The sequence below is a fragment of the Mus musculus genome, chromosome 10 (assembly GCF_000001635.26).
Source record: "Mus musculus strain C57BL/6J chromosome 10, GRCm38.p6 C57BL/6J".
Taxonomy (NCBI): domain Eukaryota; kingdom Metazoa; phylum Chordata; class Mammalia; order Rodentia; family Muridae; genus Mus; species Mus musculus.
The window spans coordinates 95,725,243-95,742,528 of record NC_000076.6 but is presented as its reverse complement, the minus strand read 5'-3'; the positions used below and the strand labels follow the sequence as shown (position 1 = coordinate 95,742,528).

At 44.4% G+C, this 17,286-nt stretch overlaps 1 long non-coding RNA gene across 2 annotated transcripts; it reads right to left on the bottom strand.

The window, feature by feature from the left end:
• Positions 1 to 3,165: 3,165 nt before the first annotated feature.
• On the bottom strand, positions 3,166 to 12,203 carry Gm47708 (predicted gene, 47708). 2 transcript variants are annotated; one of them, NR_166667.1, is made up of 3 exons: positions 12,112 to 12,203; positions 7,601 to 7,714; positions 3,166 to 3,455 (listed from the first exon to the last, which is right to left on the bottom strand). It is a non-coding gene; the product is annotated as a predicted gene, 47708 (long non-coding RNA). The 2 variants fall into 2 exon arrangements; NR_166666.1 differs by lacking the exon at positions 12,112 to 12,203 and adding an exon at positions 11,027 to 11,302.
• Positions 12,204 to 17,286: the final 5,083 nt, after the last annotated feature.

The following is a 17,286-nucleotide window of genomic DNA, read 5'->3' as shown; positions in this document are numbered from 1 at the left end:
CTAAAACACTTTCTCACTTCAAGAGGGAAAATATCAGGGCACGGTCACAATCAAAAGCAAAATCAAACTCTAACTGACCAATGTCTGGGATCCACTCACCATCTTCTGCACTCCTCCAAGGGCTGTGTCACTTCTCCAGCTCTGCCCACTGTAGCACACACCTTGTCTTCTAGGTTCCAGTTGCCTATACTCCACTGCTGCTGCTGTTCTTGGTGATCATCCCATGGTCATCTCCAAAACACTGGCATCTCCAAAACACTGCTTCCTTCCACTGTAACTAGGTTTCACCAATAGCCTCTCATAGGCACTCTGCATGGTGCCAGGCCTCAACTCCTTTGTATGACCCCTTCTGTCCTGGGCTATCAATTGCAACTGAGCCTGCACCTTCACCAAATGCCTTCCTCAGCCTCTCACAGTGCTGAGCTTCAGCTGCTCTTCATGACCCCTCATGCCTTCAAAACCAGTACCACCTGGGTGACTCTTAAAAGTCCAGCTGCAGCACGAGGTACAACCTTGGCTATCTCTGGAACATAGCCTCTGTGCTCTCAGAAAACACTTCCCAGAAGATTTCACCTCAATGATGGTGGTGTCTTCTTAATCACCACTAATTTCTTAGCTCCAGCTAACCAGCATTAATAGTCCCAGTAATGCAAAGGTTTTGCTTTAGTAGTTCTGGTATCTTGTTAATCACAGCTGATACTTCAGCTCCAGCTAACCAAAACCACAGAATGTTCACACTTAAAATAGCAATAGCCCTGATAAGAGTCTTTAATCTTCCCTTCTGAAATTTCACAAGCCAGGCCTCCATCTTCTGCACTGTTCTCAACATTATCTTCCAAGCTCCTACAGAACATCCCACAGAGCTCTTAACAGCCCAATGGCTCTTCTGGCTCAAAGTTCCAAAGTCCTTCCACAGTCCTCCCCAAAACATGGTCAGGTTGTCACAGGAATACCTCACTTCTGGTACCAATTTGTCTTCGTCAGGTTTCTATTCCTGCACAAATATCATGACCAAGAAGCAAGTTGGGGAGGAAAGAGTTTATTCAGCTTACACTTCCACATTGCTGTTCATCACCAAAGGAAGTCAGGACTGGAACTCAAGCAGGTCAGGGAGCAGGAGCTGATGCAGAATCCATGGAGGGATGTTCCTTACTGGCTTGCTTCCCCTGGCTTGCTCAGCCTGCTCTCTTATAGAACTCCAAGACTACCAGGCCCAGTGATGGCACCACCCACAATGGGCCCTCCCATCCTTGATCACTAATTGAGAAAATGCCTTACAGCTGGATCTCATGGAGGCATTTCCTCAAGGGAGTCTCCTTTCTCTGTGATAACTCCAGCTTGTGTCAAGTTGACGCACAAAACCAGCCATTACAGTAATATAATATGCAGATAAAGTATAGACATACCTTCATAATGTTCATCTAATGATATGCTTTAATATTTAACAATTTTTTTCTATATCTTGTGAGGGTTTTTTTTTGGGGGGGGGGGCCGAGACAGGGTTCTCTGTATAGCTGTGGCTGTCCTGGAACTCACTCTGTAGATCAGGCCTTGAACTCAGAAATCCACCTGTGTCTGCCTCCCAAGTGCTAGGATTAAAGGCATGTGCCACCACTGCCCGGCTAATTTTTTTCTATATCTTTTATCTTGTTCACGAGAAAGGGGGATCAGAAGATAATTTGTGGAAATCAGTTCTCTTTCTGCCATGGGGATCCCAGGGCTCAGACTCTCGCTGTCAGGCTTGGCAGCAAGCACCTTTAGCCACGGGGCCATCTCAATGACCAGGACTGATTTTTGTTTTCTTTCTACTTCTCTAAAGCTAAGAAACACTTTTCTCTTTGAACATGGCTTTGGCTCTCTGGGTCTCTTGGCAATTTGTTAGTTCAGTTATTCTAGGCTGAAATCCCAACCTCCAGCCTGTCTTGGTCTCAAATATTTACCTTACCTGGCTCCTCGGGATAATTAAAGGAGACTGTGTTGCTCTTGTCTCCCACTTAAATTGTGTTCAGACACAGAAGCTGCGGCAAGTCAAGAGTGACGGTCCCTTGGTCCATCCCTTCAGCCACTGTGACTCCCTTAGCACTGTCCTTTACAAACTGAGGGAGCTTTCGCAGCCAGACCCTCTCCTTGCCATTCTGACCTTAAGGTTTTTCCTCTTGATGGCTGTCTCCGAGGAGGCTGAAATTGTCCTTCTCAGGACATCTGACCCTCAGCTGCCCCCAGGGGAGAGGCTTGTGGTTCGTACAGAGAGCTGGTTATTATTTATTTAACCAAAATGGCATAGGTTTTGTTTGTGGAAAAAGCAATGTCTCACACACACACTCTCTCTCTCTCTCCCTCCCTCCCTCTCTCTCTCTCTCTCCCTCCCTCCCTCTCTCTCTCTCTCTCTCTCCTCATCCAGACTTTGTCACGGACCTCAAGAATGTTCTTCCCCTGATTGCCTCTGTTGTCTGTCTGGGGTTCCTTATGTCTGCAAGAAAATGAACTGGATACAGGTATCCAAACAGATCACCCCAAGACTTTGTAGTGAGTACTCAGTGATAGGCCAGAGCTTACTGTTATCACTGAAGTGACAGACAGAGAGCAGACGAAGATAGGAAACTTATGACACCACCGGGAAAACAGAACCTTCCATGGGAAAGAGGGGACAAATAATAGATGTCTAATAATATAAGCTGTCTTTCAGAATTGAGTTTATTTTTTTTTTGTTCTTCTTGCTTATGTGTTTATTTGGGTAAAATCTATGTACTTAAAATGTACAATTTTAGCCAGAGTTCAGCATAGTGTTTGGACAGGTCACATGTCCCCCAGTGCTACCTCACCACCACCATCATTGACACCGCCCCCAAACATTTCAGCTTCCCTGAATGTGTGTCTCCATCCATTACACCAATCTCCCTCTCCTGCCAGCTCCTGTTAATCTTCAGCCTCCTTTCTGTGTTTATAACGTTGACTACTCTGGGCTCCTCTGGGCACTCAAGTGAGTAGACTCACCCAGTACTGAGCTTGCTTTGCTTAGCACGCTATCATCCGGGATCATTAACATCATGATATACATCAGAATGTTGTGAGTCTTTATGATTAAATACTGTTCCACCTTATGAGTTTACCACTTATGAATTTACCACATTTGTTTATCCAGCTGTGAATAAACACCTAGATTACTTACTTTTTTAAAAAAGATTTTATTTATTTGTTTTATATATATATGATGAGTACACTGTAGCTGTCTTCAGACACACCAGAAGAGGGCATCACATCTCATTACAGATGGTTGTGAGACACCATGTGGTTGATGGGTATTGAACTCAGGATCTCTGGAAGAGCAGTCAGTGCTCTTAACTGCTGAGTCATCTCTCCAGCCCCCTAGATTATTTTCATGTTTTAGCTATGATGAATATTGATGCTATGAAGACTGTGGTCTCTTGGGTATTTTTTAAACAAGGTATTTCAACCTGTAAACGACAAACATAACATTTTAATAAGAGAAGGACATTGCTAGAAACTACGTAGATGAATAAAAACTTGGAGTCATATCTTGTCCCATGAGCTGTCCCAATGGGCTGACACCATGGGCAAGGGATAGGATGAAGATGAGGTAGGCAACAAGGGTGGGCCAGGCCAAATGAGTCTAAAAGTATGAGAAATAATAGACGTTCTCCCACTTACGCTATCCAGTATGAGTAATGGATGGCATGGTTAGAGTAAAGAAGCCAGAAAGTCACTCTGTACGTGAGAAGGAAAAAGATGGTCTTTCAGGAAAGCAGAGAGAAGAAACGGGGGGGGGGGGGGGGGGGGGGGCAGTGGTAGTGGGAGTGGTTTCAAGGGAATGAGTATCTAGGATGAGGAGACCCTGTGAGCTGGGTGGAGGGCTTTGAAGTGTATAGCAGGTACTTGAGAATAGAGATTGAAGGAGCACAGAAGCTAGTATAGACCTTGATATGCTAATAGGCACGGGTATATGATATGCTAATAGCCACCACAGGTATATGTTAGTTAGTGGAAGAGCCTGAGCTCCCTTTGTTAAATAAGGAGAGTGATTACTATTTTCTCACATCCCCGAGGAAAAGGTCTAAATGCCAGACTTTGGGAAAAGAGATTTCTTGGGACCAGACACTAATACGATGACAAATAAAGATGAAAATCTTGTTTGGAGGTTCTAGTCTGTATTTGAGTGCTGTGGTGGAGTGCCATGCCTCAAGTACACAGTAGAACCAACTATGCACCCCATTGTCCAGGAAGTGAAAAAGAGAAAGAGAAAGGGGCCAGATCAGATTGTTCCCTTCAAGGGCATGCCTCCTCAATTTGTGTTTTGTTTTTGTCTTATTTTGTTGGTTTGGTTGGCTTGGTTTTGAGGGTTTTGTTTGTTTGTTTGTCTCCCTTTTTGCCCACCAACCAAACACCTGACAGGGGTTTATTTTAGCTTACAGTTTGAGAGTAGAGCTCAACATAATAACAAAGGCACTGCAATGGGAATAATGGTGGCAGGAGCTTCAGTCGGCTTGCTCACCACTTGGAGAATGAGTGAACCAAGAACACACAGGAGGTGGAGCTGAACTTAAACCTCCCAAGGATTCCATAACCTCCTTAGAGGAGGCTGTTTGCACAACCTCCTGATTGTGCAAACACCCAGAACTGTGGAGAATGTCCACGGGTCTAAAGACCTTCTGATAAGCCCCACCTCTTAAAAGTTCTATCACACATCCATTCTATGGAGCAAAACTTTAACATCAGAACCTTTGGAGGAGCCGGGTGGTGGTGGCGCATGCCTTTAGTCCTAGCACTTGGGAGGCAGAGACAGGCGGATTTCTGAGTTCGAGGCCAGCCTGGTCTACAAAGTGAGTTCCAGGACAGCCAGGACTACAGAGAAACCCTGTCTCGAAAAACCAAAAAAAAAAAAAAAAAAAAAAAAGAACCTTTGGAGGGCATCCATATCTAATATACTGAGCACCCCACAGTCTCAACATGTCTTAATATTTTTCCATATTTTCTTTACTTGAAATGATATGACATTAGACAATTGTCCTTTCCTGCATGCTATCCCCATTGTTCATCTTCCCATCCATTACTTAACAGAAGGCGTTACCCTAGAATTCGAGTTTAGCTTTCCCATGTGGTATAATTTTACTACATAAGCAAATCATTTGGTGTCTTGTACTCCTTTAAACTTTGTGTAAATAGTATCATATTCTGCACATGCCACTATGTATTGATCGCTGTTGTGTTCAAAAGCTACATCTAGATTGTTTCAAATCCATAATTCCATTATATGAATATTCAACACTGTGTGTTTGTATTTGTGGAACTCTGTCTTCTGGGCATGGCATAGCCATTGCAGTCCTGAAATCAGAACAGCTAGGATTACTCATGTGGGACCCTCACAAGAATGGAGCTATGGACACTCTGTTGTGAATGCAAGAAGGGTACACAACGTTGTACACAAGGTCCTTCCCCCTCCTCCAGTTACATATGTGACCTGCAATTGCTGGAAAGGGGAAGGGGGAAAGTGTGGGAAGTGGTGCCACCGCAGGACCCGTGAAACCCACTTGTTTACTGCCTTGCCTGAGCATGCCCAGTGAGGCTGCATGCAGTGGGCTGCCTGCCAGGCTGGACTGTTCCTCGTGATCAGGACCTGTCAGCCTATCTGTGAACAACCTGAGCTCATGTCTGGAGCGTGTGTGTGTGTGTGTGTGTGTGTGTGTGTGTGTGTGTGAATTCTGATTGGATGAGGTGGGGTGGAGCTAGTAGGAGGTGAGTTGTTGTTTAGCCCTTGCCCTAGGTAGAAGCCTGTAGTAGTATAGGAGTTTTAGCCCTTGCCATGAGTAGAAGTAGTAGTAAGAGAAGCTGTTGTAATAGGAGTCATTTAGCCCTTGCTGCTAGAAGGACGGAGGTAGTAGAAGAAGCTGCTGGGAAAGAGAGCTGTAAAGGAAAAAGCCACAAGTAAGGAAGCCATTGCGTGAACCCGCCTTGGTGTCCATGTGTCTTTCTTGTCCACGGGCGGAGAGGACCGCGGAGACTGGGACAGGAAAAGAATCTTCTTCAGTGATGTAGCTGCCCATAAGTTACAGTGCCTTTAAATCATACTCCTGGATGTAAAGTAATACTAGTTAAACTCACTGGTTCACTAAGCTAGACTTAGGTGGAACCTTTTCTGTTGTCTGTCTGTCTTGGGTTCTTTTGTTTGTTTGGTTTAGTTTTTGTTTTTATTTTGGTTTTGGTTTTGGTTTTTTGAGACAGGGTTTCTCTGTGTAGCCCTGGCTGTCCTGGAACTCAATTTGTAGGTCAGGCTGGCCTTGAACTCAGAAATCTGCCTGTCTCTGCCTCCTGGGATTAAAGGTGTGCGCCACCACACCCGGCTTGTCTATCTGTCTTTATCCTTTCTGGAACTGATAAGTGTTTAATCTCCTCAGAAAAATTCACATCATAGCATCATTACAAGCAATATGTCAATACATTTTTCCATGCATTCCCCTAAGTTACAAGTCTAAGCCAAGCTAAGGACTTAAGACAACGCTATCTTACAGGCTAACATCCATCATCAACTTCATGGGTAAAGTCAAACTACTGCTTAGCTAGTGTGCAGCTGTTTGTTTTTGCCAAAGCCTTGCTGCTGCTGAAATACTGTCAAATGTTTAAATTTACCAAGTTAAGAACACAGCCAAATAGTTAAGAGTCCAGGTTTGTAACCAAATTCTACCTTTACTACTTAGTGGTTATATAATATTGGCCCCACTTTCCCTCTCAGAAATAGAAGAGGGCTGGAATTCAGAGTTATTGCTAGGATTATGTGTATTAACAAACACAAAGCGCTACAACAATGCATGCCTAGGGCCCAATAAAACCTTGATAGCAATATACGGTCCTCAGTAGTGGGATCCTTTTAAAACATGCAATTGGCAGTTGGATTCCGTCCCTTGATCTGGAACTTTTCATACTGATTTGCAGACACTTTTCAACATTCTACCTCATATTCATTCACTGGTGCTCATGTGTTGCAAACACCTTCTTTTAATCATTGCCTTGCCTTTTCAGTTTTTATGGTGTCTTTGTCATGAGGGTTTTACCCAGAATCCAATCAGATAAGCCATCTCTTGTCCTTTCTCTTTACTCTTAATTACAGTAGCTTTAGTGTTACTTTTGTTTGGATTGCTCTGTTGTTGTAATCACTGAGGCATGGATTTTCTCTGGTTCTAAGTTCAAGCCGCCTAGGAGAAGAACCTTTAATAGAACTTTGGGATATGAAAATGAAGGGAACCTGTTTTCCTGTTAAGGTCTTCACAACGGGATGGTATTCTAGCCCATGCTCTGTTGCTAACAAAATACTCAAAACTGAGTCATTTATTATATAGAGGTTAATGTTGGTCCCTAGTTCTACAAGTCATGGCACCAGCAAGGGCCTTCTGTTGGCTCAGTCATGGAGGAAACCAGACAGCAAGAGCAGGTACACGGAAGACAGAAACATGAAGCTTCCCCTCATTTATGACAACTCCCACATGACTCATCCAGTACTTAGAGGGAAAAAGTAGGTGTTTTAGTCTGGGTTTTATTGCTATGAAGAGACACCATGATCAAAGTAAGTTTTATAAAAGAAAACACTTACGTGGGGCTGGCTTACAGTTTCAGAGTTATAGTCCATTATCATCATGGAGGGAAATATTGCAGTGCACAGGCAGACATGGTGCTGGAGAAGGAGCTGAGAGTTCTACATCTTGATCTGAAGGCAACCAGAAAGAGAAAATATCTTCTACAAGCACCCAGGAGGAGGCTCTCTATAACACTGGGTAGAACCTGAGCATAGAGGGCCTCAAAGCCCACCTACACAGTTACATATTTCGTCCAACAAGGCCACACCTCCTCCAATAAGGCTACACTTCCTAATAGTGCTACTCCCTGTGGCCATGCAGTCAAACACATGAATCTGTGGGGGGTCAAACCTCTTTAACTCAACACAGTAAGTGAGAAAGATGAATCCCTCTTAACTGGCTTAGTTTTTAAAACCCCACAATATCTCAACAGTGTTAGTTACTCTGGTGTACAGGCTGGTTTTGTGAGTCAACTTGACATGAGCTGGAGTTGTCAAAGAGGAAGGAGCCTCAGTTGAGGAAATGCCTCCATGAGACCCAGCGGTAAGGCATCCTCAATTAGTGATTAATTGGGAAGGTCCCAGCCCATGATAGGTGGTGCCATTCCCTGAGCCGGGGACCTGGGTTCTATTAGAAGGCAGGCTGATGAAGCCATGGGAAGCAAGCCAGTAAGTAGCACCTCTCCATGGCTTCTTTCTCAGCTCCTGCCTCTAGGTTCCTGCCCTGCTTGAGTTCCTGTCCTGACTTCCCACAGTGATGGACTGTGATCTGGAAGTGGAAATAAACCCTTCCTCTCCAGCTTGCTTTTCGGTCATGGTGTTTTGTTGCAGCAATAGAAACTGTAAGACTTCTTGGAGCCCAATTTCAACTTGACCTTAGGGAGAAATAAGCTACATTAATAAATAAATAAATATATTACCATAGCTAATGAGCAACAGCCACAGAAGTGACTGGAGAGTCCAACTCATCTTTCATCCTTTCTGTTCTTCTAAATCTCTAGTCCTACTGTCTAAGATCTAAGGCCAGATTCATGGCTATGATTCACCAAAAAAGGTGGCTACCCCAAAGCTGAGGCTTTACACAGATGTCCTGGTGATCCCTCCTTACTGTACAGTGTCAGTGACTGGGCACACGCCTGGTTTCTCAGTTTGCCCTCAACACCCCAACTTGTATTTTAAGAGGACAGGTCAAGCTTCTTCTGGCCCTTGATTACCCAGAACCTCCCCATTGTGAGTTCCTCCTCCATAATACCAGGACAGCTCTATGTTTTGAGTGAACCCTGGATGATATGCAGGGTGCAGTGAGACTGCCCATCTTGGTCTTCTGTGATTTTTTTTGGTCCCTTACTCATCCACGTGATTTTCTTTTCCATCACTTGCCAAGTATCTCAAAAAAGACATTGAGGAGGTGAGGACTGGCTTGAGTTTAGTAAATAATATGGAAAGGAACAGCTTTTTAGGTATTCTATTATTATTTAAAAACTATTGATGTTGTGTGAGGATGAAGATTGTTTCTGAACGGGGATTGTATTTAGTAACTCGTCAGCCCTTATATTAATTCATATTGTGTGCCTGAGTTTCACTAGGATCTGTGATGGAGTCTATGCCTCTGAATGATAATGGCTACATTTGTTTTTACAATTCTTATCCCCTCTTCTTCCTGTCTCACTACCCTGAGCAAGACCCCCAAGGAATGATTGCTTAGAAAGGGTAATAGGCATCCCGTCTTATTCCTAGGGTTAAAAGGAGAAATTGCACTGGGCGGTGGTGGCGCACGCCTTTAATCCCAGCACTTGGGAGGCAGAGGCAGGCAGATTTCTGAGTTCGAGGCCAGCCTGGTCTACAGAGTGAGTTCCAGGACAGCCAGGGCTACACAGAGAAACCCTGTCTCGAAAAACGAAAAACCCAAAACCTAAAAAGGAATGTTAACTTAGGGCTGGTGAGATGGCTCAGTGGGTAAGAGCACCCGACTGCTCTTCCGAAGGTTCGAAGTTCAAATCCCAGCAACCACATGGTGGCTTACAACCACCCATAATGAGATCTGACTCCCTCTTCTGGAGTGTCTGAAGACAGCTACAGTGTACTTACATATAATAAATAAATAAATAAATCTTTTAAAAAAAAAAGGAGAAATTGCAAAAAGTTGACCAGTGATATTTTCTATGGAGTTATCATAGGCATAATTTATTTTATTAAGAAAATTTCCTTCTATTTGTATTTACTGATTTCTAATAGGAAACTGAGTTTCATCTCAGAAAACAGGACCATCCTCCTGTAACGAAGCAGTTATGTTTTCCTCTCATGTACTTTTTCTTAACTTTCTACTGATTCTTTGTGAATTTCACATCAGGCTCCCCAACCCCCCTCATCTCCTCATCTCCATATCTGACCTCTACCCATGCCTTCTCCCCTGCAAAAAAACACCAAAAAATTAAATATGTTCTTATGGAAGCTGCAGTGTGTCACAGTGTGTCTCACAGTGTGTTCCTTTAGGCCACACATCTTTACTTGCGAATGTTTATTGCAATGACTCATTCATTGGTCTGGTTTGAGGCCTCTGGCTTCTGCTACTCCATCAATACTGAATCTTCACTGGGACGCCTCTCAGATCTCCTGTTGTTACCCTATGTCCTGGAGATCCTGCAGCTTTGATTCTGCAGGACTGGTTCCTTCACCGCTCTGGCAGGTCAAAGACTGAGTAGATGCTGGGGTGTGCCAACTCAGCCCTAGATCTGGACCTGGGTGCTAGCTGACTTAGTTAGCCTGAACGTTATGCACCTACACCACCAGAGCTAGTTCTCCAGGTTTGCCCAGGCTGGGAGAAAAGAGGGGGTGGCAGATTTCCTGCCTGAAGCAGCCAACAAGAGGCAGGACTAGCTCTATTGTGGTAAATATTTAATAGGGGGTTTCTACCCCACCTTGGATCATTTAGTTCCCAAACAAAAGCCACATGACTTTTATATTTATAATACACCTTAACATCATTAGAGCTCTATATTATTTTGTCTACTTCCCTGTCAATAACCCTGAGTTATAACTTGCCATGTTCCACCTGGGCCACTCCTACTCCAACTGCCCAGCCCTCATGGCCAGTTCTCAAGAACCCTTACCCCATGGTGGCTTCCTCTCTCCTCTCTCTTTTGTAGTCTCTGCCTCAGACCCCGAATCCTGGAACCTAAGACCTGCCTACCTCTCTTCTTCCCAGCTACAAGCTGTGGGCATCTTTGTTGACCAATCAGGAATAACTTGGGGGGCAGGCAAGGTTACATAGCATCATTTCATGTATGTGAGGGTTTCCTTGTCCCTTGGGGCAACCAGACCTTGAGGCCTAGTATTTAGCATTACAATATATAGCAACTGACCAAATCTTATCAGCCCCAACACACACACACACACACACACACACACACACACACACACATACACACACACACACACACGCACCATCAGGACCAGCTTTCCCATGCTGCCGAGGTGGAAGGTAAACTTGCAGTTCAGCTCAGCCTTCAGACATCAACACGGTCCCAAGCGGTATCTCAGACCAGGAGCATCCACATGGTCTTTGGTGGTAACATGGGCCACAGACATATATCATCAACACAGACTCTTGCTGCAGCAGGGCCACGGACCCAGAACGGTCCCTATGTGGCAGCATGGGCCAGGACATCAACGTGGGCTAGAACATCATGGCCTCTGGTGGCAGCTCGGGCTACTCCTATCAGGCCATTCTTCACCACCCTCCCATTTCCGGTCCCGCCCTCTCATTTCCGGTTCCTTCTGTCTTCATACTGCACACGCTGTTCTGGTTCTCTTTCTCCATCATTTCAGCACTACACACACTCACTCATCACAGAGGCACACACTGGCTGCACATGGCAGCGGGCATCCTCTCACGTTTTCTTAACATGGTAAATTATAGTAACACATTTTTCAAAAATTAAACCATTCTTGCTTTCCAGGGATAAACCCAACACAGCCATCCTGTAATATTATTTCCACTTTTGAAGTTACTATCTTCATAAGTTTTATCTGACTTTACGCTTTTATATTTAGAAATATGTTTGGTTGATAATTTGTCCTACAATCTTTTTCGAATTTGGCACTCACAATTATGTTTGTCTAATAAAATAAATGTGGGGAATATTATTTCCCCCCCCCCATGTTCTTTATATGCTTTATCCGTTCTGTGAAAACTTAGTGATATTTGCCTGTGTGAAAATTATCTCGGCCTGATTTTATTGTTTGAGTAGGTATAGTCAGTGGTTAATGACTTCCAAAATCATATAATTTAAATATTTTATTTATTCTTAGGTTAATTTTACCTGAATACAATATTATACAAAATTTGTAGCTTTGCATAGATGGGTCCCTCAAATTGATTGGTAGCTTCTGCTACCTGCCCTCATTCCTTGTGTATTTAGTTGTGCTGTTCCTTTACAATTTCAAATTGCAGTATTTTCTTCAAACTACCTTTGGTATATACTACCAGCCGAAACCCCTTTAAAAGCATTCCACTAGCCAGCGCTTACCATAGCCAGAGCGTGCCGTGGATAGAAGCAAGTTCCCTACAGCTTCTGCTTTCTGTCTCCAGTTCATCCCCATGCAGCCACTAAGCAACACTAGGACTTCCAGGGGCAAACACCAATATTAATTCAAAGTGCCTTTTCCTTTAGTTGCAGTTAAAACTTTATGGTGCCAGCTTCACACGCCCAGAGGCATCCCTGACGACCATTTTAACCTCTTAAACATGTGCTCATGACTTTGAGCCAAGCCTGCTGGAAAATGTGTCTGCTAGCTTTCCATCTTAAATTACACCGTTGAGTGCAGCACGCTCAGGAATGCAGGTCTTAACTGAGCATGCTGAGGAATTTGCCCTCCCCTACAGCGCTTTCCTATAGGAGTGTGCACAGGCTCTCCTCATAAAATGCCATGCTTCCCTCGTTAAAGGAGGGCGTTGCCTTGGTAATCACCCCGGCCCCTTTCCTTGATGTCCTTTTCCATTGCTGGACGATTTGGCTATGTTCCTTTTGGCTTGGCCCTCACTACCATGCAGGCCCCCTTTTCAGATATAATTATAGGACCTTGGGGCTAAAGAGATGGCTCAGTGGTTAACAACACTTATTGCTCGTGCAGAGGACCCAAGTTTGGTCCGTAGAACCCACATCAGGTGGCTTACACCAACCTGCGACTCCAGCTTCATGGGACCCCCTGCCTCTTCTAGCTTCAACAGGCACTTGTATGTATGCTTTGGGTGTAGACACAAAAGCACATACATAATCCAAAATAGGGTAATTTCTTAAAATGAACCGTCCCACAAACTGAGCTTCCTCGCTACGCCTTAGAAAATGACAATCTTGTACAAATGCAAAGTGGTGCTTCCCCCCCCCCCCAACCGTTCTTAGACCCTTCAAAGGAAGAAAGCAACACATTCCTCTCCTAAAGATACCCCCTGCCCCTTAAGACTCCTCTCCGATGGTTGCTCTAATGCCATTCTGAGAGTAGCCTCCCGCCAGAACCTACTACTTCATTTCTGCAGAAATCTGACCACCACTCGGGGTGAGTACACACACCCCGTCTCCACTGCACCCTGTACCAGCCCTTCCTAAAGTGTGTTTCCTTCTTGTTCCATGGTGGTGCTGACTCACGTTAGTTTTAACTGTCCACCTGACATTTGGGGTTCTTTCATACACATCTTTGAGGAATCTCTATCTATTACTAACATAATACAGCTGTCCTCTTTCTTTCCCTACTCTGCTAACTTACCGTGAGAATCCCAAGCATGTCTGAGCAATGAACAAAGCCCTGGGACCTAGCCGCAAAACATCAAGGATGAGATGCTAAGAAGACAGAGGTGTTCCTAGCAATTTAGAGGAAAATCCATTTCTTCTGAGATGCACACATAACAGCAGCTGGGCTTTACCATAGTCCAGTTTCCAAGAAAGAAAGAGGAAACGGATTTACCACTTACGGAAAACGAAAGGGTTCCAAACCTATGTCAGGGGCTTTCCAAGGTAATTTTAGCCTTAGTTCTCATAGAGTTCAGGTAAAGGTTGATATGCACACACCAAGACATAGGTCAATAAATGCGGGTTTAAATGGTCCCTGTTTGATGTATGAGGAAGCCAAGGTTCACAACAGACCTGCTCGAAAATGATATAGGAAGGAAGGAGCAGGACCTCATTCAACTTCAAAACCTACGGGATTTCTTGCATGCTAGCATTCGGGAGTAAATGAATGCAGGAGAGTCTGCGGCAGTGCCTGTGACTGAGTGCAGCACTGCATGCTTAGGGATTTGCTTAGCCCAGAGCCCTCATCTGCAAGGTGGAGCAGGTGATAAGATCTCTATTTTGCAGGCAGTGATAACAGGGCTCAGAGCACTGGATGGCCTTTCTCAGAGCAAGGTCACCCAGCTAGCCCCTGGTGGGGCAAACCCCATCCCCACAGACCTATGTGCAAGCAGCAGATATGAGGCCAAGAAAACTAGACAGACCTGGACCACTTGCTGGCTGAAGGATGTGCTTAAAGAAAACTTAAAACCCCACCTCCCCAAGAAAACGCAAGGCTCTGTTTGTTCTTATTGGGATGTTTAAAAGCCTTCTGGAATTTCTGTGACACACAGGAGAAATAAAAAATAAATAAGTAAAATCATAGGCCAAGCAGCTAAGATAGAGTTTCTCTGTTTCAGCTACAAATGTTTATGGGATAGGTCTCTTCAAGGGCAAGACTGAATGTGACCAGCAATGCCACAGGTACAGTAGGTTCCGAAGGAGACAAGGCTGTAAGCCAGGGCCCAGGAAACCTACCCTCCTTCCTGTGACTTCTTCAGCAAAGCCAGAATCTTAAAATAAAACAAGTCCTTGAAAGAAATCAAATGGGTTCATATCAAAGTGTGTCAAGGAATTAACAGCAGTCATGGATGCAAGGAACAGTTAGTTGTTTTCTCAGCTATTTAAACTCCATTTAAGTCCATCACCAACGTATTCAAGCCAGTGAAATGGAAGCCTTGGCTGTTAATTAATGATTTATTTCATCCTTACTGAGCCTCTGTGGCAACTAAATTGGGAGCTGGGAAGTACCTTTTCTCTATATTTTCCTGTGCCACCAGTTCAGATTCATGTCCTTTCTCAAGCTTAGCTGAGAAATTGCTACCCTGAAGCCTCTTTAACTGCCCTGAAATTCCCTGTACCCCCAACTTCAAGCCAATCTATCTACCCTTCCATCCATCCATCCATCCATCCATCCATCCACCCATCCATCCATCCATCATCTATCTATCTACCTACTTACCCATTTACCTACTGTATTGGCTAGTTTTGTGTCAACTTGACACAGCTGGAGTTACCACAGAGAAAGGAGCTTCAGTTGAGGAAATGCCTCCATGAGATCCAACTGTAAGGCATTTTCTCAATTAGTGATCAAGGGGTAAAGGCCCTTTGTGGACGGGACCATCTCTGGGCTGGTAGTCTTGGTTCTATAAGAGAGCAGGCTGAGCAAGCCAGGGGAAGCAAGCCAGTAAGGAGCATCCCTCCATGGCCTCTGCATCAGCTCCTGCTTCTGACCTGCTTGAGTTCCAGTCCTGACTTCCTTTGGTGATGAACAGCAATGTGGAAGTGTAAGCTGAATAAACCCTTCCCTCCCCAACTTGCTTTTTGGTCATGATGTTTGTGCAGGAACAGAAACCCTGACTAAGACACCTACTTATCTCTATTGCTCTGTCTTTATCTCTGTCTTTCCCACCTTCCCTCCTGTACTCCCTTTCTGTAGGCTAACCTGGTCTAAAAGCACTAATAATACTCTCATTGCCTCCTGCCTTCATACCAGCAAGTCCAGCACAAAAACTAGGTCTATCAACAAAACGAACAAATTCAAGGAGAGAGAGGGTGTCACTGTAAATTATGAAAGTATTCCAAAGGTAATAAGGAAGTACTGTGAAGAAGTATATAAAATGCATTTGACAACTAAGACGAAATAGGCAGATTCCTTGAGAAACACAAAAGACCAAAGAGCCCGGAAGTAGCAATAGTGAGCTGAAGATGTGGCTCAGGTGAAAGATCACCTACTGAGCATGCGTGAAGGTCCTTGGAATCACTCACATAGCATCTGGTTGTCACAGATGCTCTAACAGTCCCAAGCCCAGGCTTCTGCCTCTACAACAGCAGTTCTCAACCTGTAGGTCAAATGACCCTTTCACAAGGGTCACCTGAGATGATTGAAAAACCCAGATATTTACATTAGAATTCATAACAGTAGCAAAATTGGAATACAAAGTAGCAAAGAATAGAATTTCATGGTTGGGGGCCACCACAACATGAGGAACTGGATGCAGCATTAGGAACACAATGCTCTATAACATGAGGTGTTCCTATAATTGCCCCTAAAATAATGAACTATATGAACAGCCTGGCACATCACATGCCCTCAACAAAACTAGAGAGATCCGGTGAGTGCACACAGATCTGTTCTGGTGAGCCACCCCCACCTGCATGTGTGTGTGTGTGTGTGTTTATGTATGTGTTCGTGGTGTGTGTATATGTCTGTCTGTCTCTGTGTCTGTCTGTCTGTCTGTGTGGGTGTCTGAGTATGTGCGTATGTGTCTGTACTGCACTGTTCATAAACAACAAAGAATGTATTATAACCACAGTGGACCTCAGCAAATCTGGACATGCTATCTCACTAATTCAAATTATCTTAAAGAGAGAACTTTTTTTTCCCCTAACCATTAACTTTTGCAGGAGAGTTTGGGCTCTGGTAGGCAGCTCTCGGCTGCTAAGCCTCTCTGTACACAGAGCCTAGATGCATGTGAGAAACAGGAGTGCTCTGGAGGAAAACGCTGGGATTTTTCCATGCTCAAACTACTTGGCCAGCGAGCCCGTCATGGGCAAAGGTCCAGTGGGAGTCGCCAGCCACACAGGGGGCATTAGCCTTCAAGCAGAATAGAGTCAAAATGCTTCAAGAAGTTAAAAAGGCTATTTTTAAAAGAAAAGAACACAGAGTTTGCCTGTAGCTTGGTGTTAAAAATAAACCAGGCCCTTCTCCATGTTTCTCGCCCCTCCTTCCATAGCCCCGGCTGCTCACAGGGAAGAAAAATTCTTGTCTCATCTTGTTTCTTTCCCTTGGGCTTTTTTTCTCTTTATTTTGCTTTCTTTCATTTTTTTCTTTCTTTCCATTTTACTCCGAGCCTAAGGTGGGTTGCTGGTTGCTTAGTTTCCAGTTTTGTTTTGTTTGTTTGTTTGTTTGTTTGTTTTTAAAAGTTGCATTTCCACTAAAAAATACAACAAACAAACTCCCCTAGGGACCCCAGAGACCAGGTTGGGTAATGGCTTAGAATGAGCCTGTGTCAAGGGCTGAGTGAAACATTTGTGCTGAGTTTAGCTAGATGTAGCCCTGCAGCCCTGCTGGCTTTCCCTCGGGCCTAGGATATGTCTGCAGAGACATTGCCCAGGCCAGAGCTGTTAGCCTAGTACTGTATAATGTTGGGTTTAAACACTGAGCCGACCTGAGGTGGGGCTGTCCGTGGAAACACTGCTTGTCCAGTCGATGACAGCGTACTTCACTGAACAATCTCCAAACATCCAAGAGATCACTGGTGCTTCTTTTTTTTTTTTTTTTTTTCATAAAATACTCATCTGTGCGAATCCAAAAAGCACTATCAGCAGTTGGCAGTCTTGATTCCTTAGTAAGAGAAAGCCATCGGAAGCCAATAG